This window comes from Rattus norvegicus, chromosome 3, assembly GCF_021556685.1.
Source record: "Rattus norvegicus strain SHRSP/BbbUtx chromosome 3, alternate assembly SHRSP_T2T, whole genome shotgun sequence".
Lineage (NCBI taxonomy): Eukaryota > Metazoa > Chordata > Mammalia > Rodentia > Muridae > Rattus > Rattus norvegicus.
This window is the reverse complement of record NC_141536.1, coordinates 110,001,186-110,025,248: the sequence shown is the minus strand read 5'-3', so window position 1 is coordinate 110,025,248 and position 24,063 is coordinate 110,001,186. Positions and strand designations below refer to the sequence as shown.

Below are 24,063 nucleotides of genomic sequence, written 5' to 3'. Positions count from 1 at the left end.
TAAAAAAACCACACAAGACATAAAGTCAATTCAGGAACACTGAGGGCTGTGATAAAATGAAAGTCTAGGTCTCTTGCCTCACACTGGCCAAACCTTCAGAGGGAACTTATATTCCACTCACTAAGCAGGGTACTGCACAGAAGCCAGGGAGCAAACAACCAGACACTTCTAGCTTTCTGAGCCTGCATTTGAACATTTGAAAAATAACAGTTCTGTGAATAAGAGCTGCAGGCAGAGGCTTTGTGTAACATCTCATCGTATCTAAGAGAGCCTCAAAAAAGAATCTAAGGGGACCTGGATAGAGTGCTGTTGGTTTTCACTATAGACATCGTCTTTGCTGTCTACAACAACAAGTTGTTTCCCATGTAAAGAATATAACTCCTGGAACTCCTGGGGGAAATATCTGGATTCATAGCTTAGTCAGGAACTGATAATTACCTTGAAGATTAAAACTCGAACTGAAGTGTGTGTGTGTGTGTGTGTGTGTGTGTGTGTGTGTGTGTGTGGGTGTGTGTGTGTATGCTAGACAATAGTGATTTTTATTACTGTCAACTTTGCCTGTGAATAGCTAATGCATTTTAATCAACAGAGCTAAGAAATCAAAACATGTAGTAAACAATACATTCTAATTCCAATGTTTCTTTTCTTTAATATTTGTCTTAATTGATATCTAATAAATAAATAAATAGATGATAGATAGATCATATATAGATAGATGATAGACAATAGATAGATAGATAATTGATAGATATATGATAAATAGATATAGATAGACATATCTAATACATTTTGACTACTCTTACCCTCGCATTCTTTTATCTCTCTTCTCCTGTCAATTTTCCCCCTCCTCTCTACCAATCCTCTTCCTATGTTCCTCTCATGTTGTTTGTTTTGTGAACCAGTGAGTTTGTCCAGGGTCATCTGTGTGACTATGGGTTTTGAATTCTCCAGTGGAGTTGGTGGACTTATCAGTGGAAGAGCTAATGACTCCATCTTCCCCAGAATGAATCAGTAGCCAACTGATCATGGTAGACTGACTGGGCTCTGTAAGCCTTTCCCCTGTGAACTGACTTTTGACAGGCCCAGTGCAGGCAAATTGGGCTGCAATGAGATCATGATTACAGTGGCTGTGTCAGGCCCGGAAAACATCACTTAGTAACATTTCTCCTTATTTTCCAGCTCTTCTACTTTCTCTTCTACAATGTTACCTGAGCCTTTAAGAGAGTTACATAAGAGTCCCTTATTTTCATCACCTGAAAGTCAAAAGTCTGCAATCGCCACTATTCACTATTCACTGAAGTGGAAAGTTTCTCTAATTACTTCTCAGAATAGCATTTGTTAGTGGGTACACACATAAATGTTGAGAAGGCCATTTGATGCCATATCAGCTTAGCTAATCAACAATAGTCCGTTTCTCCTCTATAGTACATAACCTGCCCAGCCATGGCCTTTTGAAAATGTTTATAGAACCAAGAATGGATTATCTTCTATGATACTGGCCTCAAACCTAAGCAAAAAGCAGCTGGTTATACCAATGACAGTGTTATCAGTACTATAGCAGTGAGGCCACCCCACTTAGCTGGGTGATGTTATAGCTCACAGGGTGCACCACTGAGTGAACTTTATGCGTCTCTACCCCAGAAATCTGAATAGCACTTTCCAACATTTGAAAGGTAGCTAGCAGAAAGGGAGATTCCAGTTGAGTTCTACCTTGATTTCTCTATTCCTTTTAACCAAGGTTTTAGTGTCATCAGCAGTAGTGTCTTCTCATCTAATTCTTGAAGGTAAACAAAAGAAGTGGCAAGAACTTGTATGTTTTGGGACGTTGAGGTCTCCCTAACCAACAATTCTTGAGGAGAAATCACACACTTGGCACTGTTTGGATATGTCGCTCATTTGTAATTTGGTAGTTTGTTTTATAGGTATTATTGTGGGTATTGTGGGGGGGGATGCTTTGTAGCTTCTAGACACTACTCCTCTCTCATACATATCTGTCGAAGATTTTCTTCTCATTCTCTAGGCTCTTTACCTCATCAGTGACTCTGGAATTTGTATTACAATATAAAGTAAGACATACCACCATCTCCAGAATGACAGGGTGCATATCCCTTACATCCCAATCCAAGACCTACCCACCGATCTCAGTGGATGTGTTTGTCTACTTGTTTTCTTCTCTAGACGTTTTTCTCCCCTATTCCCTTTTGTCATTATATTTATAAATCCTATTTGCATCAATTAAACAGATAAATAAATAAGAAGTATCTCAAATGCAAAGGGAGAGATGGACTCTCTTTGTTTATACCTAACATGATTATTCACGTAAGAAAACTGTTGAAAGTAAGACACTATAGCAAGTATTGGGATACTGAGGGAGAAAAGTTGACTGCTTTCTAACATTAGCAGTGAAAAACTAGAATCTGAAATTTAAATTGTAACACAACTTATATGAGAAAACCTCAGAAATTCACAGGTATAAATATATAGGATGTAAACAATATAATATGTTAAAATAAATCAAAAAGAATGAAAGAAATGGAAGGATACTCTGTGTTTATGAACATTGAGTCTCAATGCTATCACAATGCATTTCTTTCAAACTTCTATAAATTGATGTATTCTCAATCAAAATACCAGCCATTATTATATAATTACAACTGACTATAAAGTTCATGTATATGGTATATGACCCAAAATAAATGATACATTATTGAAGAACAACGAAGTTGGAAGGACTATGCTACACAACTTCTATTTCAATATAATCTTCAGCAATAATAACAATATGGCATTTATGATAGAACAGATAAACCAATCAACGGACAGAATTGACAGCCTAAAACAGACACATATTTTAATTGATCTTTGATGAAATTGCAAAGGCAACACACTGGAGCAAAGAAAGTTTTACAATAAATGGCGATCCAACTATATGTGCAGAGCCATCAATCTCACAACATCCCTTGTCCATTTCACAAAACTTTCCTCAGAACAGAAGAAAAGTATACATTTAAAATTCAAAGACATAAAACTCTTAGAGGATAACAATGGAGAAGAACTAGATGACCTTAGGTTTAGTAACATCTTTTCCTATACAACACCACAGGCACAAGCCATGAAAAGAAGAATTAATAAGATGGACTTCATTTGAATGTAAAATTCCTCTTCCGTGAAAGACACTTTCAAGAAACTAAAAGACAAGCCTCCGAAGGGAAGACAATGTTTGCAGAAAGCTTTCCAATAAAGTATTGTCACTTAAACATGTAAAGAATTTAAAATCCAACAGACAGAAATTGATTTTAAAATAGGAGCTTCATCTGATAATACCACAGTAGAAATGTGGCAAACAAACACAAGAAAAGATTTTCTATATCATAAGCAATTAGAAAACACAAATTAGAGCTCCTACTACACTTACATCCCTAAATGCTAGCAAAGATGTGGATCAACAAAATCTCTTCCCATTAATGATGAGGACATTTAATGATATAACCATTTTGAAAGGCAGTTTGGTGATTGGCTACAAATTTAAAGATAATCTTACCGTATACCCAGGAATCAGGCTTCTCGATATTTAATTAAAACAAAAACAAAAGTCTGCTTGTAGTGATATATGCAAGCTCTATTCATAACTGACAAAACAAGGAAGGAACCAAGGTGTCCTTGGGTATATAAACCTTGTATACCAGAATGTGTTTCGTAGCTATAAGAAATGAACTCTCAAGTTATGAAAACTACAGCAGAAATAAAAATGCTCATTTCTATCGTGGTTTCCTTTATTGTGATAAAATATTCTGACAAAATCAACTTAGAGGGAAAAAGGTCCCCATCATGGTGGATAAGTCAAGAAAGCAGGAGCTTGAGGATGCTGCTTACATCACATCCATAATCAGGAAGCAGAGAGTGAGTGGTTGAACTCGCCCTACTTTCTTCTTCATATATGGTCCAGAATGTGCTGCCCATTTTTAGTGTGATGCTTCCCCCTTGTAACCTAACCATCATGGTCCTTTACAAGCATGCTCAGCAGCTAAATAGCCCCGCATATGTATACCTTCAGGAAATAGCAAAGCATCCGAGGTTGGCAGCACCTAATCATCATGATTACTGAGGAGAAGTATCCAGTTCTAAGAGAGCACATGATGGAAAGGGAAAACAATGAGCACAGGTGAAGATCAATCATGTGGAAGTCCTAAGAGGGAGAAATGAGTAAGCAGAACACAAAAGCTCATTCGCAATGTGAAACAGTCCTGTGTGAACTACAATCGGAACGGATATCACAGAAAACGTGTGAGTGTCCAGCCCCATGAATGTAGACCCTGATGTAGTCTATGAACTTCAGTGTCGATGACTGTAACAAATGCACTCCCTGCTGAGGGGGTGTTGCTAATGGGAGAGATATATGCAATAAGCAAACAAGAGGAGATAGATCAGTTCCCTCCTTCTACAGGCTTGACCTCTCTAAAAATCATCAGAGAAAATCATCACACGTTAAAATTAGACTCAGACTCTCCTAATATCACCAAGTACAAAATCTCATTGATTTTTATGCCTCATAGATGTCTAAAAAGAAGTAGTTCCTACTTTGAGTTTGAGTATTAACCTCTGTAACCAATTTATGTGGCTTCCACACGAGTGAAAGCAAGTGTCATGACGTAGTAGAGATTGAGTTGTATTCTAACTGGTCATCCATATGCAAATGTTTTCTCAAATAATTTGAATCAACTAAATGTGCAATTTAAAAATGATCGGCTCAGGACTATCTAGAATGCCACTGTTTTATGGGGTGTGGCTTTGTTCTCTTAGAAATAACAGGCCTGACACTTCAGATGTGGCTGGTCCGAGCTACTAACCAATGAGCTTTCATCCTCTCTACTACTCCCTGTGACCCATGTGGCATGAATAGTAACTTCGGGGATCTTTATCACTTGTGGTGATACATCTTTATAAAATTATCTTTTGACTCACAAAAGACTGACTTTTGGTCACAGAGAAGCTAATTAAAAAAAATTTTGAGACCATTTAAGACACTTAACCTGTTATCTTACTGTGTACTCAAACTACTAAAGTTCATCCTGTCTTCACAAGAACACGATAACCAACCTTAGTTTGCCTTCAATTTGCCATGCAATCACCCTTTACAACCTAGGCTAATGTAGAACTTTAATCATAAATTATGTGCTGATCCAGAGTAAAGTATTCATGTATGTGTGGGTTCCTGTAGTCATTTGCTGAAGCAGCCAATGGATTTGAAGCAACCCTATATAGTAACCATCTTTCATAAATGTTTCAGGTAACATGGATATAAGTTGGCAACATCTGTTTGCCCCATTGTCTGCTATTCTGAGTCAGAGGTCAGTAATTTTTTTGCTTTGTAAAATGTTGTTAAAGAAAAATTCCCACATTCTTTTCTCTTGTCATTTTTCTGTGCTGTTCAGTAACTACAGAGAAAAGCCTTTTGTTAGGGACAGTCATGGATTCAGGGGCTCAACAGACATACAGACAATTCACTGATAAAGGAGCCGAACTGATCAGACATACAGCAGGCAGAATACAGTCAGGCCAGTAACCACACTGTAGAAAGACGGCTTAGGGAAAAAAGTCCAGAACTCAAATTTGGGATTCCTTTTTGTCAGATTAATCCAAGAGGAAGTGCTTTGTTTTCATTTCTTAATGTGTTAACTGACATGGTACCCATTATGGTTAGTGTTAATTATCAACTTGACACAGTGTTTATCAGCTTGGCACACTGTGGAACCCCATGGGAGAAGGCCCTCTGTGGGTGACTCCATTCCCTAGGGCGTGAATTCTTTACTGCCTATAGTGGAGAAAGCAAGCTGAGTGCTGCAGGGCTGTTATCATAACTAGTTGCTTCAGGCTTCTGCTGACTTAATTTTCTCACCATGATGGACTCTTCTTTTATCTTGAACTGTGAGATAAAATAAACACTTGAGTTGCTTTGTCATGGTATTTTTGTCATAACAACACAAAGTAACAACCGACCCCTACTTAAATCTTCATAATTATAATACAACATAGCACAATAATAAACCCAAACATCAATCTTATCCCATGATAACATTAACAGCCACATTATTTATTCATGTTACAATATCATAACAAATGGACTAAACTCCTCGCATACCCACACACAGAGTCTCATTTGGAAATTCAAACATGTAAGTGCTTCTACTTAGTTTCCTATCTGAAGGGGATGGTTAATAAGTAGCTATTTTTTTCCTTTATATTTCCGAGTATTCTAGATAAGAAAATGCATAAAGTTCTTATGAGAATAAACTATGTCTTTGTTAGCAACCATTTTCAACTTAGCAAGACCCAAAATTTCTGAGAGCATCTGATCTGGAGATCATTTCAATCATATTGTCTGTGAGACATTGTCTTAACTGATAATAATGTAGGAGGGCCTGGCCCACTATAGGCAGGATCAAACCTAGGCAAGTCTGCGCTATGAAGAAAAGGTATCTAAACAAGTCAGGGAAGCAAGCTAGTAAGCAGCATTACTCTGTGGTTTCTTCTTCTAGCTCTTGTCTTGAGTTCTTGCTCTGAGTTCCCTCAATGAAAGATTGTGTAAGACAAATACACCCTTTCCCCCTGCTAAGTTCTTTTTAATCATGATGTTCATCCCAGTAATAGAAATTAAGCTAGAATACCTTAGTAGGGAAAACAATTGTTTTAAAAAAAACTAATTATTAAAAATTACATTTGAAATTTTGTACATTGGAGGTAAAGACACTCTTATTACTAAATTCTTCCACACAAACACCTTCCTCAGTAACACCAGTTTTCAGAGGTAGCACAGATCTTGATAAGGGTCATTAACAAGTTACTCCAAAACAGTTAAGGAACACTACCAACCATTTCATATTATATATTCCCACCATGTTAACCTTGCAGAATACTGTGGCCACCTTAGAACATCGTCATTTATATCACTTAAAGAACAAAATATGAACAGCAGGGAGAGGTGTTGATATCAGACTGATAGCCACCCATATCTGAAGATGAAGAAAACATTGAGAATCACAGTCTTTGGTTCTTGACTTCTCACACACATCCTTTGTTATAAGAATACTTCTTTAATAATAGGATTTTACTCCCCTAATTTAGTTACATTATTGGCACCGATGACAGGATTTTACATATATAATTAAGGTTCCTGGTAAGTTCATCAGAAAGGTGTCTGGGAATGCTTGCCTAACCAATGAGGACGATGCAAAAAGAGTAAAGAATCTGAGAAATGCGAAGGCAAGGAGATACTTTGATGCCATAAAGAAACAAACTGCCATCACAAGGAGATGGATTCATGGCATGGGAGAGCAAGCAGCCTCTTGGAACTGAAGATCTGAGGTCCACAAACAGAGCGAGCCTTTGAAAAGCAGACTCAAATGGAGTCACCAATACTTTGATTTCAGACACAGCAAATGTATGCCCACAACATCCACCTTCATGATAATAAATTTGCCCCACTTTATGCATATTAACTTGTTATGCAGAAATAGAAGACAAGGATAATTCACGCAGAGCTCACATATAAATTCAGGGTGATGCTCACCTAAAGAGCTTTCACTTGATTTGTGGTTATGCATGGCGGAGGGTAAGCCTGTTTCTTGTAATAAAGACCCATGTTCTATAGAAAGACCCAAGCAACCAGAAATCAATAAGATGTAATGATCAATAATTGTGAGTGCAATGAGATGGGGGTTCCTGCCACATTAGAATCTCATGTGAAAGAACAGAATATGATGAATGCCGCCCTCATTTGATATCCACAGACTCAAAAATGGATTTTCACTATTTGGCATAAAAGCAAACTGTAAATGGATTGAACAGTTGTTTCCTCAGTAGTGTTGGGAAGCTCCTCAAACACTGAGAAAATTATCCTGCAGCTGGCTTATTTATCTAAAACTACTGTCACAAGCAAAGCTGACAGAAAGAGTTCAGTAGGAAGAGGTTTGTTTTTTTTTTTTTAAGATTCATTTTGGTTTGCGTGGGTGGGTGCATGCATGCGTGCGTGCGTGCGTGTGCGCGTGTGTGTATGCATGTGCACGCGCATGCCGGAACATGTGCATGTGTGCATGCAGGTGTCCATAGAAGCCAGGAAAAGATGTTACAGTCCCTGGAATTGGAGTTGAAGGTGGATGAATATAGTGTTTGGAACTGTACTCTGGAGTTCTACAAGAGGACAGAGCACTCTTACCTGCTGAGCTATCTCTTGATCTCTTCTCAGGAAGACTTTTGCCATGACAGAAGTGAAATTTAAAAACAGAGAGCCATCTGCTGGTATGTTAAGCAGTGTACCAATTACTTATGCTAGATAGTGAGTGTCTGCATAACTAAGCATAAAGCAATAAAATGGTATGCTTTATAAGAGACATTAATCCAGAAGATGTCAGAGGGGAGACCAGACTGGTACAATATGTTCTGAGAGTTTGTCATTGAGCCAGACCAGAGTTCCAGTGAACTGAAGACCTTAGGAGGAAAAAGGAATTATAGCTAAGCTCATTCCTAGTGACTTGTTAGAACCAGACTTCATCTACAGTCCATTTCACACCACTGTTACAAAATACCTGGCTGAAACAACCCATTTAATAAATTACAGGAGTCAAGACAAAACAATTAGACATTTTGTAATGTACTCTTAGCAGTTGAATTCTATGCCTTTTGCCATATCCAACAAACCTTAAAGATGGGTTTTACCATAATGTGGAAGGAAACTGACTATGCACAGGTATCATTGCCAGAGAACATAGAGTGTAATTTCCAGGTTAAAGGCCATATACTTCAGCAGGAATTTCACTCAAAAATTTGAGTCAGGCCTGTAGAGGGCCACAATAACATGCGCCACCACTAGATGGCGCTGGCTTCCACTGCGCCCCACGTGGAAGGCCAAGTCAGTCAAGATGGTGCCAGCCTTCGCTGCGCCAGCTGGCCCCCCTCTCAGGAAGTTAACTGTGCACATGTGCAAGAGTGCCTTCCTGCCAGGTCTTTGCCCATTCCGGGGCGTGCCTGATGAGATCATGAGTAAGCAACCAATCAGGTGTGGATGCGTGCGCGAGGGTTAAATAGGCGCGCCTAGCCTGCGCGCGGGGCTTCTCCATGAGATAGGAATAAAGTATCACTCATAGCAAGAATTTCTATGTCTCGCGTGCTTCTTGCCGGCGGAAAGTCGCGCGTGGGACATTTGGTGCCGAGAAACCCGGGACAAAAACATCGCCGGCGCTACGAGAGGCCTCCGTTTCACGGAAGAAATTCAGAAGCTATGGAATACAGGTAAAAAACTCTGAGAGACCATGGCTAGCCTTGATCTGCTCCAACTCAGTCCCCTGCCGGACGCGGCAGGTGCCGCTGTGGTTGCTCTGGCAACCCTTGGGCTTTTTCTATTGACCTTTGAGTTTCTAGCTACCGCCAAACGGCTTCGGAGGTCGCGTGGGAACTGCTCAGCTATAACAGCAAAGCGGAGAGCGTTGGGGGAAGGGCGAGACAGTGCGTCAGAAACAGGGTTAGAGAACGAATTAAAGAGTTTTAAGGGAAAAAGTGCACTTAAGAAAAGAGACCCTCTCGAGGACTTTAGATCCGAGGGAGAGGGAGAGTGGGGAAAAAATGCCCCGGGAGAGAACAAGGGAGGAGATAAACAGAACACAATATTTTGGGAGAAAAATTTTGTCTTTATGCCTGTAAAAGGTGTACTTAAGCTCCGGCGCCGGCTCTCGGGACGCCACGGCGTCCGTGCACTGACGCGACAGCTTTACAGAGTCATACTGATCAGATCTGATCGAGGCAGACCGCCTGAAAATTTATTCAGGAGAATCAAACAAAAGGACATCTCAGTGCCCGTGCACAGCCTGATAGAGTTAATGTAATTGGGTTGTGAGTAAAAATACTCAGGGCTGTGTTTCACTTCCATACCATTGGCGAATGTCGGTCATACTGCTCAGATAATATCTCTCAGTGTCTTACAGAATTGGGTTTCAACACGTTGGTGGACTAGTCCAGGAATTGAGACAATCCATCGCCCATATCAACTCCACTCGAGTGGATAGTCGCCGTGAACACCATCTGGCTTTTTCCCCTCTTTGTCTATTGTTTGTCTCTGGTGCACCAGGATGTCCCCATGTCTGTCAGTGTATGTCTGTGGTTTTTGTTTCTCGTTGTCTAAAAGTTTTATGTTTCATGTTCAAAAGAAAAAATGGTAAAAACTTTACCTGCTGGTCGTGCACACCTTAACTTGGTTTTAACTCATTTCAAAAAGGAATAATGAATAAAAAACAGTTTTAATCAGGTCTTTGAAGCCCTGTGCCTAGAGCCAGGTGTCTAGATTAGCTGGAGAAGCTGACCAGAAGCTAAGCGTCTACACGAGCTGATCTTAAAAGCGCCAACAGCGGTTGGGGATTTAGCTCAGTGGTAGAGCGCTTGCCCAGGAAGCGCAAGGCCCTGGGTTCGGTCCCCAGCTCCGAAAAAAAAAAAAAAAAGAACCAAAAAAAAAAGCGCCAACAGCTTCTTCATACAAGAGTTGATAGCTGTTTCTCTTCAAAAAATCCCTGACTTATTACTTGACTCAGCAGGTGACAAGGTGCTTCTCTTAAAATCATAGGTAAAAGGGTAAAAATGATGTTTGGTCTATATGTTAAAGATAGGTGTAGCCACTTCAATTTTGTTTCTCATTGGTTTTAAATGTATAAATATGCTCTGCTTGCCTTGGTTGTGGACTATTGGCTTTCAAGTTATTGGATATGGTTAAAAAGGTATAATACTGGTAACAGAAAGTTGACATAAAGCTGGTAATTTGGATGAAGTAATTCTAGACAACTTGTGACATTGGGCCACCCTAGTGAGACAGGTCTAAATTGAGGTAATGTTTTTATGGAATTCTTATGCTAGAAACCAAGCTTCTACAAGAATTTAGGAAATTGTCCTTTTGTTGAGGTATTGGAGAGAATTGACAGTCAAACTTTGTAACATAATAGATAGACCTGGGGTGCCTTGGAGACTAGATTGTTTGTTGGAGGTTGAGTTTTACTTTCCAAAGTTGTGGCTTGCCCTGAAGTTATCTGTATTCTAATGCTAATTTCCACTGCCCGGAGAACTGCTGCCTAGTCACGTACTCAGAACTCAGGTGACCTCGTGGCTGTGTTCTGGTGTTACAAAGAGAACTTAAAGATTGTGATTTAGGATTGCCAGTGTTACACTGACTAACTCAAACTTATTTTTAATTAAGGAAAAATCAAACAGGTAGAGATTGTTACAGGATTTATAAGGATTGATGAGGTTTTAGAACTTGTGAGAGCATTACAGCCAGTTTCCTTACTCCAACTGCCATTTCAAGACAGATTTAGAGGATTGATTTTATACAATTTGTTTTCGTCATAACAATTGTGAGTTTTCATTTCGTGAGCTTGCTTATAGTTTTAGAGAGCCCATAAAGTGATATCATTAAGAATGGCTAAAAGCCTTATATTATATAATTTTGTTGCTTCTTCAGTGTAAGAAGTTAGAACTTAAATCTTTCAATGTATATGGAAATTTTTATTACAAAACTTTGCTCTCAAAATGAGCTTTAATATTTGGGGAGTAGCTGTTACACTACTCCGGATAAGAATATTTAAAGCTAATTCTAAGCTTCTAAAGATATGTTAATTGGCTAAGTACCTCACCTTACCAGAGGACTTAGGTCTTTGTTATGCACATTGGAGATAAAACTTCAGCTGTGTTAATACAGAATTGTAGGCTAGAGTCATGGAAGTATTTTAAAAAGAAACCTGGTGAAACATACCTTAGTCCAAACAGCAATTTAATTGGTTATTACAAAATACTGATATTTGGCCTATTACATATACAAATTTTTCAGACAAAATTGATAATTTTACTCTTTACATGCTTTTGTACTTCCTACATATTTGTGCGTACAACCCATAGGAAATGCGCTTAGTACATTTATAGGTGGTTCATCTAATGAAAAGGCTACAGATATGATTGGATCACTTGCTTATTCTCTTGAGTTTCTGCTGCTTCAGCACAGATTATTAAATTCCATGCTTTAGCCGCTGTTTTTAAAATGTTAAAAAATCAAGCTTTCTATTCATATACTGATAGCCAATGTGTGGCTTGTGGTTTACAATTGATTTAAATTACTTAATGGTTTATTAGAGGCAAGTTTTCTACATGAAATCAGTGAGTGATTTCAGTGTAAATGTCTGACAACTCACTGTCCCTTCAGTGCTCTGGCTCAGACAACTAAACAAAATCATAGACCCAGCTCTTTAAAAATGGTAATAGAGTTGATAACACACCCTCAGGAAAAGAGGAAGACTCCATTTGTTTACTTTCAACTCCCAGCCTCACCCTGCCAGCTCAGAGATTTCTAGTAAGACTGAATCTGGACAATATTTACAAGATTTGACATTTCTAATTAATGCTTATGTTTAGGTAAATAAAGTTTGTGAGGTGCTAGAGAAATGGCTTAGTGGTTAAGAACACTAAATACTGTTCCTTTATAGGACATTTAAGAACTCAAACTGGATTGCCTGGGCTCCTTAACAAGGGAGGACAAGATTCCAGACAGATTATAGGCCTTACATAAAAACAATTAATCAAAAAATCTTATTCTTTATATATTCAAAACAATAATGCTGGAGACAATAATTTGGTATACAAGTCAATTTATAAATACAAGTGCTCAGTGTCCTCAATTTAATCCTCGAGGACTTACCTTAATAAATAATATCTTTACTATATCTTAATAAATAAAAAGGGGGAGTTATCCATGTATGCTAAATAATGCTCCTTTTATTTCAATTTTAAAAATTTGGATGCCAAAGTTTATGGCACCCTACAACTAGACATACTTCTGCCTAGGTGAAATAGAGAGATCCACTTATTGACGTGTTCCTGTCCAGATATTTTATATGGGGAAGAGGGAATGTTTGTGTTTTTTCTACAGGATGCTACAAGAGTGTGCCAGCTGCCTAGGTGGTTGCTGAGACTTGCTGATCCTGGTTATTCAGCTCTCCTGGTTCGGGTCCCTGGAGTCATTCCTCTGCCCTGAGAGGAAGATAGAAGATTCCCCTTCATCCTTTGTCATCACAGAGATTTTGCCGTTGCTGCAGTCAGTGTTACCGCTGCGTGTGTTCCCGTCCCATTGTGGCCTACGCTCAGACTCTATACACTGCTGCTTCCTGGAGAAGACTGGACTCCAGCTGTTACCCCTGTCCTTTCATTTCCCTGGTGACTCTTGCTGCCTTAACTGGTAACTGGTGTTGTCATTTTATAGACTGTAGCTTCACAGAAAGCCACCTGTATAAAGCTACAGTGACTAGAGAACTCTGTCCTGGTTATACGGATCTCAGAAATGGTTCCATTGTCTGCTGGTTGTTCCAGAGAAGAATTACTGATCCTGAACTGTCCTGGAAAAGACCTTGACACTTTCGCTGCTATTGTAGCAGCCATTACTGCTGCAGCCATTGTGTCTGCAGTGTCTGGAGTTACCCTCCCCCAATCTATTGTTAGGCAAGTACAGTGGGTGAACTTTCTGGAGTAGTTACTAACAATTGGGAATTCAAAATTTTATTATAGGAGTGGCTTGACCACGGCCCTTGGTGGCAACAGCTGAGGAGGACCATATGAGGTGCCCACTACTTATCGGGAGTGGCTCTGTCTGATGCAGCCCTATGCTGTGGATCAGTATTCACACCATGGTTGGTTTACAAACTCAGATCTCAACAGTAACGTGACAAGGCCGTTATTTCACTCATACACTTGTGGCCATTGTACAAAGGGCCTCACCTGGAATTTGGTTATCTTGTTCAGGATTTACTCTGTATCTGAGTTCCCTGCTCCTGCACCCCATGGATCTGTGGATCCATTGCACTGGGAGGAGAGGGATACTCTCTGTATCTGAGTTCTCTGCTCCTGCACCCCATGGATCTGTGGATCCATTGCACTGGGATTGAGAGAGACTCAGTGTTCCTTTGATCAGCCCTTGCACATCGCTGAGGTTTCCTCATTGCACGCGATAGGGTGATCATTTCTGCTATAAAATTATATAAATTATAAGGGTGAGATGTAGAGGGCCGCAATAACATGCGCCACCACTAGATGGCACTGGCTTCCACTGCGCCCCACGTGGAAGGCCAAGTCAGTCAAGATGGTGCCAGCCTTCGCTGCGCCAGCTGGCCCCCCTCTCAGGAAGTTAACTGTGCGCATGTGCAAGAGTGCCTTCCTGCCAGGTCTTTGCCCATTCAGGGCGTGCCTGATGAGATCATGAGTAAGCAACCAATCAGGTGTGGATGCGTGCGCGAGGGTTAAATAGGCGCGCCTAGCCTGCGCGCGGGGCTTCTCCATGAGATAGGAATAAAGTATCACTCATAGCAAGAATTTCTATGTCTCGCGTGCTTCTTGCCGGCGGAAAGTCGCGCGTGGGACACAGGCCCATATAGCTACTATGACTTGGAATTTTTACCAAAACTAGCAACACAATTTCTATATCTGAACCTAAAAATACTTAATGGGGTACTTGCTTTAGGGGTGTGTTACCTTAGGGGAAAGTATACAAATTTTCACCAAGTACAGACAATTAATACCGACCTTTTTCCAACCTTGGCCACTATTCGCTCCATGATTAACAATCTTTCAACAAAACCATGAGTTCACTTGAGTCTTCTCAGTTGGTAAACATGACCCATCTTCCTAACTAACAGTTGGAACTAGTCCTAACAGTTCCTATGGCTTCTGTGTTAGCCTTCTTGAGTTTCTGATGGTGTAACAACTTTCTGGATTAAAAATTACCATAAGATGCACCAACATATAACAGACACATGCTCCACTATGTTCATAACAGCCTTATTTATAATAGTCAGAAGCTGGAAAGAACCCAGATGCCCTTCAACAGAGGAATGGATAAAGAATATGTGGTACATCTACACAATGGAATATTACTCAGCTATCAAAAGCAATGACTTTATGAAATTCATAGGCAAATGGATGGAACTGGAAAATATCATCCTGAGTGAGGTAACCCAATCACAGAAAAACACACTTGGTATGCACTCATTGATAAGTGGCTATTAGCCCAAATGCTTGAATTACCCTAGATGCACAGAACACATGAAACTCAAGAAGGATGATCAAAATGCGACTGCTTCACTCCTTCTTTAAAAGGGGAACAAGAATACCCTTGGGAGGGAATAGGGAGGCAAAGTTTAGAACAGAGGCAGAAGGAACACCCATTCAGAGCCTGCCCCACATGTGGCCCATACATATACAGCCACCAAACTAGATAAGATGGATGAAGCAAAGAAGTGCAGGGCAACAGAAACTGGATATAGATCTCTCCTGAGAGACACAGCCAGAATACAGCAAATACAGAGGCGAATGCCAGCAGCAAACCACTGAACTGAGAACGGGACCCCCATTGAAGGAATCAGAGAAAGAACTGGAAGAGCTTGAAGGGGCTCGAGACCCCATATGTACAACAATGCCAAGCAACCAGAGCTTCCAGGGACTAAGCCACTACCTAAAGACTATACATGGACTGACCCTGGACTCTGACCTCATAGGTAGCAATGCATATCCTAGTAAGAGCACCAGTGGAAGGGGAAGCCCTTGGTCCTGCTAAGACTGAACCCCCAGTGAATGTGATTGTTGCGGGGAGGGTGGTAATGGGAGGAGGATGGGGAGGGGAACACCCATAGGGAAGAGGAGTGGGAGGGGTTAGGGGATGTTGGCCTGGAAACCAGGAAGGGGAATAACAATTGAAATGTAAATAAGAAATACCCGGGGCTGGGGATTTAGCTCAGTGGTAGAGAGCTTACCTAGGAAGCCAAGGCCCTGGGTTCGGTCCCCAGCTCCGAAAAAAAAAAATAATAATAATAAGAAATACCCAAGTTCATAAAGATGAAAAAAAGAAAAATGACAAAAATTACCATAAGAACTTATTTATGAAGCACAAATCCAAAGCCACATAGAAACAGAAAGGAAAATTGTGCTTGGAAAGGTGAAAAAGGAATATCATTTTAGCTGTTGATCAAGAAAAGTCAACGAAATGCTCATTTGGAGAATCTGTTGGGGAAATATGCAGAATGTGACTGGAGATGTACAAGCAGGTGAAGGAAAAGTTCTGAGAGGTGAGTACCATTAGCGTAGCCAGAGATTGGCTCTGGATATGACATGTATGTTGTCTTCTTTGTTCCTCTAATGAGCCTCAGAAGAAAATGAACCCAGTCAAATACATGTCTTTCACACTCAATGCTCCACTTGCCCTGTTCCCAGTGTGATGTATGCTTAATTGAAACTTTCCTTTGTTGCCTCTGGCTTCTAGTGACCTCTGCCTTTATCAATGGGACAGGAATTGCCAGGCTAGACAGTCCTAAGAGAAGAAATCTAGGGCCAAAATCCTCACTCAGAGTGAGATGTGTGTATGGTGGCTGACATGAGGCAATACTCCTCTAACTGTACTGCTTTAAGCAATGTCTGGAGGTTGGTTCAGCATAAACTGAAAGTTTAAATTATCAGCTCACTATTAGTCTTTGTAAGATTTAATGTGAGGAGCTCATTCAAAGATTCTTTCTACATCCTCTTTCTGCTAGCAACACCTTACAGTAGAATATTTCTATTAAACAACCTGTATGGGTTAGCTGATGAAATATGAAAATATTCTCTAAATAACACAGTACCAATATTTATCTACAGCTATGTCAAAAACATGTTTCAAGTGGTACCATAGTGCATATTGCGTACCAGCTCACACCTTTAGGTATAATATTCTAATACTATGATATAAATGTTCTCATTTCATAGATTAGTTTTCCAAATCAAATTTCTATGGTAGGGAAAGATTCATACTTCGATAGGAAAACCTGCCATAAAATTCTATGTGGACAGTAATTCCTAAAGTGGACACCAGTTTATATCCTGTATTTTAAAAATGCTTCCCACACTTTGAGCAATATTGCACACCTTGGTTTGAGAATAATAGAATCAAAATCTACAACTACTGAAGTTAACTATCTATAGACAGCACGATATTTCAATGTTCAAAAAGCAATTTTGGAATTGGTTCTCAGCACCGAGTTTTGTGTACCTCATTGCAATCTGTGTAGGTGATTGCAATCTGATGCCTGGCATCCTTGAGTGTCACAGCGGAAGCTACTTCATAGAGGATTTATCACTCAGCTTTAAAAGGTCTGGCTGGATGACCACCCCCTGGTATTCATTTTTGCATATGACTGTTGGAGGATGTCATGGTCTTTTCAGAACAGACCCAATCAATAGTGAGATAAGATTGTGGTAATATGCAATTTTACACTTAAGACACAATATTTCTTCTGAAGATTTGAAGCCTTCTGTGAGGTTGAGTTCTCTCTTGTTCTGACACTGTTTTCTGCCCTGCTTCATTTTTTCCTTCTACCAAAACATGAACATGGGATACATTTCCATTCTCTGGTATCCCTGCCAATCTCTTTCTGCAGACATTTGAAGTTTGCGTTGTAAAATTCTTTCAAGTCTTTGGTTAGGGTTATTCCAAGACACTTCATTGTCTTTGATGATATTGAAAATGATGATATAGCACAATAATGTCTCTTTCTCAGTGTATTGGTTGTTAGCATATTCAAAAGCTTTATAACTTGATTTTATACTCTTGCTTATAATATTGATTGTTTCTAGAAGTTTTCTAGTAGAATTTTTGAGACTCCCTTCCATATAATATCATATCATCTGTAATTAGGGATAATTCAGCTTATTCTTTTTATATTTGTATGTCTTCAATTTTTTCTTGTCTTATTGCTCCAGCTAGTGCTTCTAGAACTATATTGGAAAAGAGTGGAAAAATGGACTTTTATTGAAAGTTCTTTAATGTTTCTCAATCTAGGATAATGTTGGCTGAGGGTATATCATATCCAGCCTTTATTATGTATATTCCCTCCAATCCTACTCTCACTAGGACTTGAAAGTATGTTGGGTTTTGTCAACTGCTCCCTCTGCATATTTTGACATGTATTTTTATGTTTAAGTTCATTTATATAATTCATTATGATTATTGAGTTACATATATTGAACCAACCCTGTATTTACAGGATAAAATTGATCATAGTGGATGAACTTCTTTATATGTACCTTTCTTTAGTTTGCTAGTATTTTACTGAGAATTTTAGTATATCTCTTCATCAGGGATTTTGCTCTATAATTTTGTATTTATATTTTTGTTGAAACATTACACAGTTTAGTCCTGGGTAGTACTGGTTTCATAGTACAAGATTGGGAGTTATCCTCATTTGTTGTTGTTGTTGTTGTTTTGTTTTGTTTTTTTTTTTTTTTTTAGTTTAAGACACATTAATTAAAGCTCTTTAAAAGTCGGTAAAATTCTGTTGTGAATCTATTTGGGTCTGGACTTTGTTTTTTTTGGTTTTTTTTTTTTTGGTTTTTTTTTTGTTTGTTTGTCTGTTTGTTGTTTTGGGATGTGGAAGACTTTTTATTAATATTTCAGCATCCTCATTTGTTATGGGTCTATCTAAGTTGTTGATTTCTTCTAGGTTTAATATTGATTGTTTGGATGAATCAAAGAATCAATAAACACTTCTTTCAGATTTTCCAGCTTACTGAAATACGTGTTTTAAGTAGTCCCTTATAATATTTTGTCTATCATAAATGTTTCCTTGATTATTTCTAATTATATTAATTTGAGACGTTTACTTCCTTTGGATTAATTAAGCCAAGGGTCTGTCATATTGTTTTCTCTTTTCATATTTCATTAATCTCTACTTTTATTTATATTTTCTTTCATATACTGAGTTTGGATTTGGATTAAGTTGGATGGTTAAATCATTTATTTTAGTACTTATTGGTTTGTATTTATTTCTTTGTTTATTTATTCACTTTACATCCCAATCACAGCCCTGCTCTCTCCTCTCCTCCCATTCTCACAAGTCCGTCCCCTAGTACCCCCTCCACTTCTCCTCAAAGAAGGAGAAGCTCCTCATAGGTTCCAACCTGTCCTGGCACATCAAGTCTCAGAAGGGACTAAGCGCATCCGCTCCCTCTGATGCCCAACAAGGCAGTTCAGCTAGGGGAAGGGGATCCAAAGCTAATTTCATGTAGATAAGTGTTTAAGGCTATAATCTTTCCTCTTAGAACTGCTTTTAACGTGCCCCGGAGGTTTTGTTGTGTTATGCTCAATTCCATTTAGTTCTAGAAATATTTTTATTTCTGTCATTATCTCTTCTTTGACCAAATCATCATTCAGTAATGAGTCATTTAATCTTCATGAATTTATACACTTGCTAGAGTTTTAATTGCTAATGATATTAAGTTGTATTGCATAATGGTTAGATAAAATACATGGAATTATCTCGATTTTTCTGTATTTTAAGATATATTTTGTCCCAGCATTTGGTCTATTTTAGAGAAGTCCCCACATGTTGCTAAGTAGCAGGTGTATACTGCTGAATTCAGGTAGAAGTATCTGTTAGGTCTATTTGATGTAAAGTATTATTTAATCCTAAGGTTTCTCTATTTATTTTTTTTTGTATTTGTTGGAGAAAGTGTAGTGCTGAATGAATCATCTGCAATTATTAGTTTTATGTTTATTTATATCTTTGATTTCATTAGAATGCTTTTTATGAAATTGAGTGTACCAGAGTTTGGGTGCATATATGTTTAATACTGTGATATGTTCTTGAGTAGGTGATCCCTTGATTAGAATGAAGTGACTCTTTTTTTTACTTTGGTGTTTATTGCTTATTTGTATTTTTCTTTTGTTTTTCATTAGGATTTGGTTTCTTTTGTTTTCATTTAGAGTCTCTTGGCTGTACTTATTCCTCTCATCAGTTTGGAATAGTTCTGCTAGTATTCTGTTGAGCATTTTTGTTATTCTAGGAGAAGAATTTTTAGGCTGTTTGGATCGTAGAAAGATTTTCTTTCTCCTTCCACTACAGCGGATAAATTTTCTGGTTCCAACAGTCTAGTGTAGCAGTCATGGTCTTTTAGAACACGAAGCTCATTGCTCTAGGCTGTTCTGGCGTTTGGAGTTTCCACTGAGAGATTGGCTGCTATTCTGATAGTTTTTCCTTGTGTTTTGTCTCTTGCAGCTTTCCATACTTTTACTATATTCTGTATATTTATGTTTGGTTATGCTGTGAGGTACTTTTTAAAATTGTCTTGTTGGGGTTCTCTGTACTTCTTGTATCTATTTGGGTGTTTCTTCTATCATTCTGTTAAAACTCTGGTCCATGCCAAAGTATTCATTTAGACCTTCATTTTTGGCATATTCTCTTCAATGTATGTATAATTTTACTGAAAATTTTCAAATCTTGAATTATCATCATTATTTCATTCATGTGTATATTTGCATTTTCTTGGACATCATTCAAGTGCTTAGTGTTACCATGTTGGAATTTAATGAGGTGTTTGTTCATGTCTTCTTTAAATTACTTAAGTATTTTATATAATTCATTAATGATTGATATTTTAAATTTTGTGGCCTGGTGTGCATCTAAGAAAGTCTCTTTAGAAAACAGTGGTAGAGGTCTTGAGAGCTTTGTGGGAGAGATGCCGTTTGAGCCATTTCTACTGTTTTTGTATTTGTGATTTAACCTGAGCACATGGACTTCTTTCATGAGTTGTGTGTCTGATGTGATAATTTGGCCATTCTTAGACTAGGCCTGTGCAAGACATGCACAACTGGCATTGTTGTAGTCATGTAATGATAATGGAAGATCTATTCAATTGAACCAAGGAAAGATGGCTCCCAAATCATAAGTTTATAATGAGGAATGAAAGAGACTCTTGAGTGAAGAGGATTCACAGCCACAGGTCTGGAGCTAGGCTGTAGGATTTACAGATGACAGAGGCTAAAGAAAGAGGAGATAGGGAAGCAGTGACTCACTCAGGAAAAGCGGCTCAAGTACAAAGTATGTTTATGGACTGTGGGTCTGGAGAAGACTTGTGCAAACCTCTGTTGTTGCTATCCTGATTTTCTTCACGCTCTGAGTGAAGGGACTGTCCCTGCAGTCTCTGCAATCTCCACATTGCTCTGAGATTTGGGATGTCTCTGCAGTCTTCTGCTCTGCCAACATCTGCTCTGGATCCTCTCCACAAGTCAATATGATCTTTGTAAACTTAATTTACTTTTATCCTGTTTGGCAAAACAACTTCTGTGATTGCTATAATTAAAGAATGATAGCTCTGTAAAATATTTTGGGGCCAATTCCATGGCACTGAAGCAGATGAGCTATTATTCCCAATCCACGGGTTCTTAATTAGCACAAAGTAGTGAGCTATACTTGAAATTCCTGACAGCGAATGCAGAAAGATATTTAATTTTGAAAGTTAACTATGTGGTATTGAGGTCTTGCTTACTAAAAACTTTAGGATCCTAGTCTTGCATTTAGTTGCTTATTGATATGTTTTGGTTTTGGATAGAATACATTGAGGTAACTTTATATTTTATTTATAGACCCTGATAGGCCTTGCACATTTGTACAGCAAATGAGAAATATTGATTCTCACTTGCTAAGCCATTCCATGAGGCCATTGATAGGAAAGTTTTGAATTACCTGAAAAAAAATACTTTTCTGACTAAAAAAGTAACAAATTAATTTCTAAATGGGCAAAGCGTAAAAGAAGTGACTATACTTTAGTCATACAATGCAGACCTTTGTGGTTATAATGTAAGTGAAGATTCTAAAACTATCCAATGTATAGTTGAAACCAAAGTACAAAAGCATTGACTAGAATTTATTCAAAAAATACCTATAGGATATAACAACACTAAAAAATATGATGAAACATTCTCATGAAAATGAAATTTTCAATTGTCAACCAAAAGTTATCTCGTGGCCTAGAGATCATAAAATAAATAGGAAAGGCCTTGGAGTCTCAAACATTTGGCTCTAAAACTTGTATTTGGATATAAGCTACGAATATGCAAAATTCATAGGGTGGAGAGGGTAGAAGGTATTCTGTATGAACCAATGATACTAGTCCTCAAAAATATTCAGTAATTTCAAATATGTTGCAGCAAACTGGACCAGAACATACATTCTAATAAAAAAGTATTACCAAAATAAATAAATTAAATATTATTCATAAAAATGTAAAGAAAATGTATACTATGAAAAGATTCTGTTAACGTTTTTAAGACATTAACCATGTGGATAAGAAATTGAGCCCTTGCTTATACAAAGTCATCTCTGCAGGCTTTTCAGGCAAAAGTGCTTAGAATCACATTTTAGGGGAACAAACTATGGTAGGGATAGGGCTGTTCTACAGGGTGATTGAGAAAAACAGTAAGTAAGTAGATATTTAATCAAGAATAAGGAAGTCTTGCTGGTTTCTGGCAGTCATTGAAGTAGTTTGATTCAATGTCCCGGTTAAAAATCTACTTCAGACAGAATCCACCACAGTTTCCTGAGACTCCTATATTACAGAGAAAAGATTTATTAAAACATCATTGTATAATATAAATATAGCACTAAAAAATAACAAATTAGGAACTACAACTGTTAGAACCAAATCACAAAATCATAAGCCAAACTTTTTTTACTGTATTTTTCTCTCCTGTAATTTGTCTGAATATAAAACCAGCCCCAGAATCCTGCGGTGAAGGCAGAATAAAGTCGCTTCTGTGAGTAAAGAACTAAGGTTGAAGCCAATCCTAAAGCACTCATCATTGAGTCGGGAGCTTATGCAAAACCATTTCCCTTCCTGCTGAATCTGACAAGCAGGTGTGAGTGGGACTGCATACAATCTGTACAGCACAATCAGATGTATCTGTAGCTAGAGAAAAAGCTCTCTTTAGGCTGTCCTCTCTCTAACCATTGAAATCATAATGCAAATGTACATATCATTATATCCCCAGTGAGGTAAACTTTCTAAAACAAATCATTTCTATTACATTTGGAAAATTATTTTAGGGGAAAAATATATGTAATCTTCACTAAAAGGCATGGCCCTGGGGCTCGCAAAGAGTTGGAACAAAGTCATTAGAAATACAATTGTTAAGATGAGAAAAAAAAACTTAGAAATGAAATAGAATCATTTGAATCTGCATCAGAAGAAGAAAAGAATAACATCCACCCCGCAGATAATAGAACCGATGACACGGAAGACATCCCTAATAAAGACTCCCTGAATGCAGGCCAATGCAAATGCCAGTGTGAGAGAGAAAATTAGGCATCTGTGTTTTGTTTCCCATTTTAGTAATTACAAATCATCAGGAACAATAGGAAAGAATAACAAAGTAGAAGAACCAAACTTTCCTGAGAGGAGAAACTTCTTATGGAATTTAAAGTGTTTCTTAAAGTTCTGAATAAAAGGCAATATTTATACATATTCTCGCAAGAATTCAGTGTGAAACCTTACACAGCTATGGTCATATATAACTAAAACAAGTACTGACTTTATCCATGTCTTACTGCAAACTTCGTCATAAGTTTCAGGAATTTTATTGACAGCTACAGAGGCTTCTTTATTAGTTGCTGATTTGTCTTGCAAATGGCCTTTATAGGCTTCTGTGATGGCTAGTCAACTATATCTGGAATTAGCTAAAACCTAAAAGTGGAGGGTACACCTATGAGGGGTTTCTGCTTAATTTGAAGTGGGAATGTCTACTTACAATCCTGAACCTTGAGGTAAGGAGAAACACCTTTAATCCAGGTCTTATCTGAGCCATGCCTTCTGCTGAAAGCCTACATAAGGACTTGGAAGAAGGAGGCTTTTGCTCTTTACTCGCTTGCTCTCCTCTTACTGGCAAGCTTATTCCTTCACCACATTAGAGCACACTTCTTTGGAATTTCAGTATATAGTAAAACTCAGATGACGTGGATTGAGCAACTACTGGATTCGTGCACTTTCCATTTATAGCCAGCCATTGTTGGATTAGCTGGACTTCAGCCTGTCATTCATGTAAGTCATCTAATAAATCACACATTTGAAACTCCTGCACATATATGACATAAATTTCAAATGTAAGATGATTCAACACTGAATGAATGTTATACACCTACCCAAAGAACTATCAAAAGTAATACAGGTAATATATGTGCAAAAACATTCAAG

General features: G+C 38.3%; 2 long non-coding RNA genes across 2 annotated transcripts in view; one reads left to right on the top strand and one right to left on the bottom strand.

The window, feature by feature from the left end:
* Positions 1–24,063, bottom strand: part of LOC147995660 (uncharacterized) — a 110,694-nt gene that overhangs the window by 61,371 nt on the left and 25,260 nt on the right. The window lies entirely within an intron of this gene.
* Dmdl1 (dystrophin like 1) lies at positions 7,737–10,484 on the top strand. Its single transcript, NR_176851.1, is given in 1 exon segment — positions 7,737–10,484. It is a non-coding gene; the product is annotated as a dystrophin like 1 (long non-coding RNA).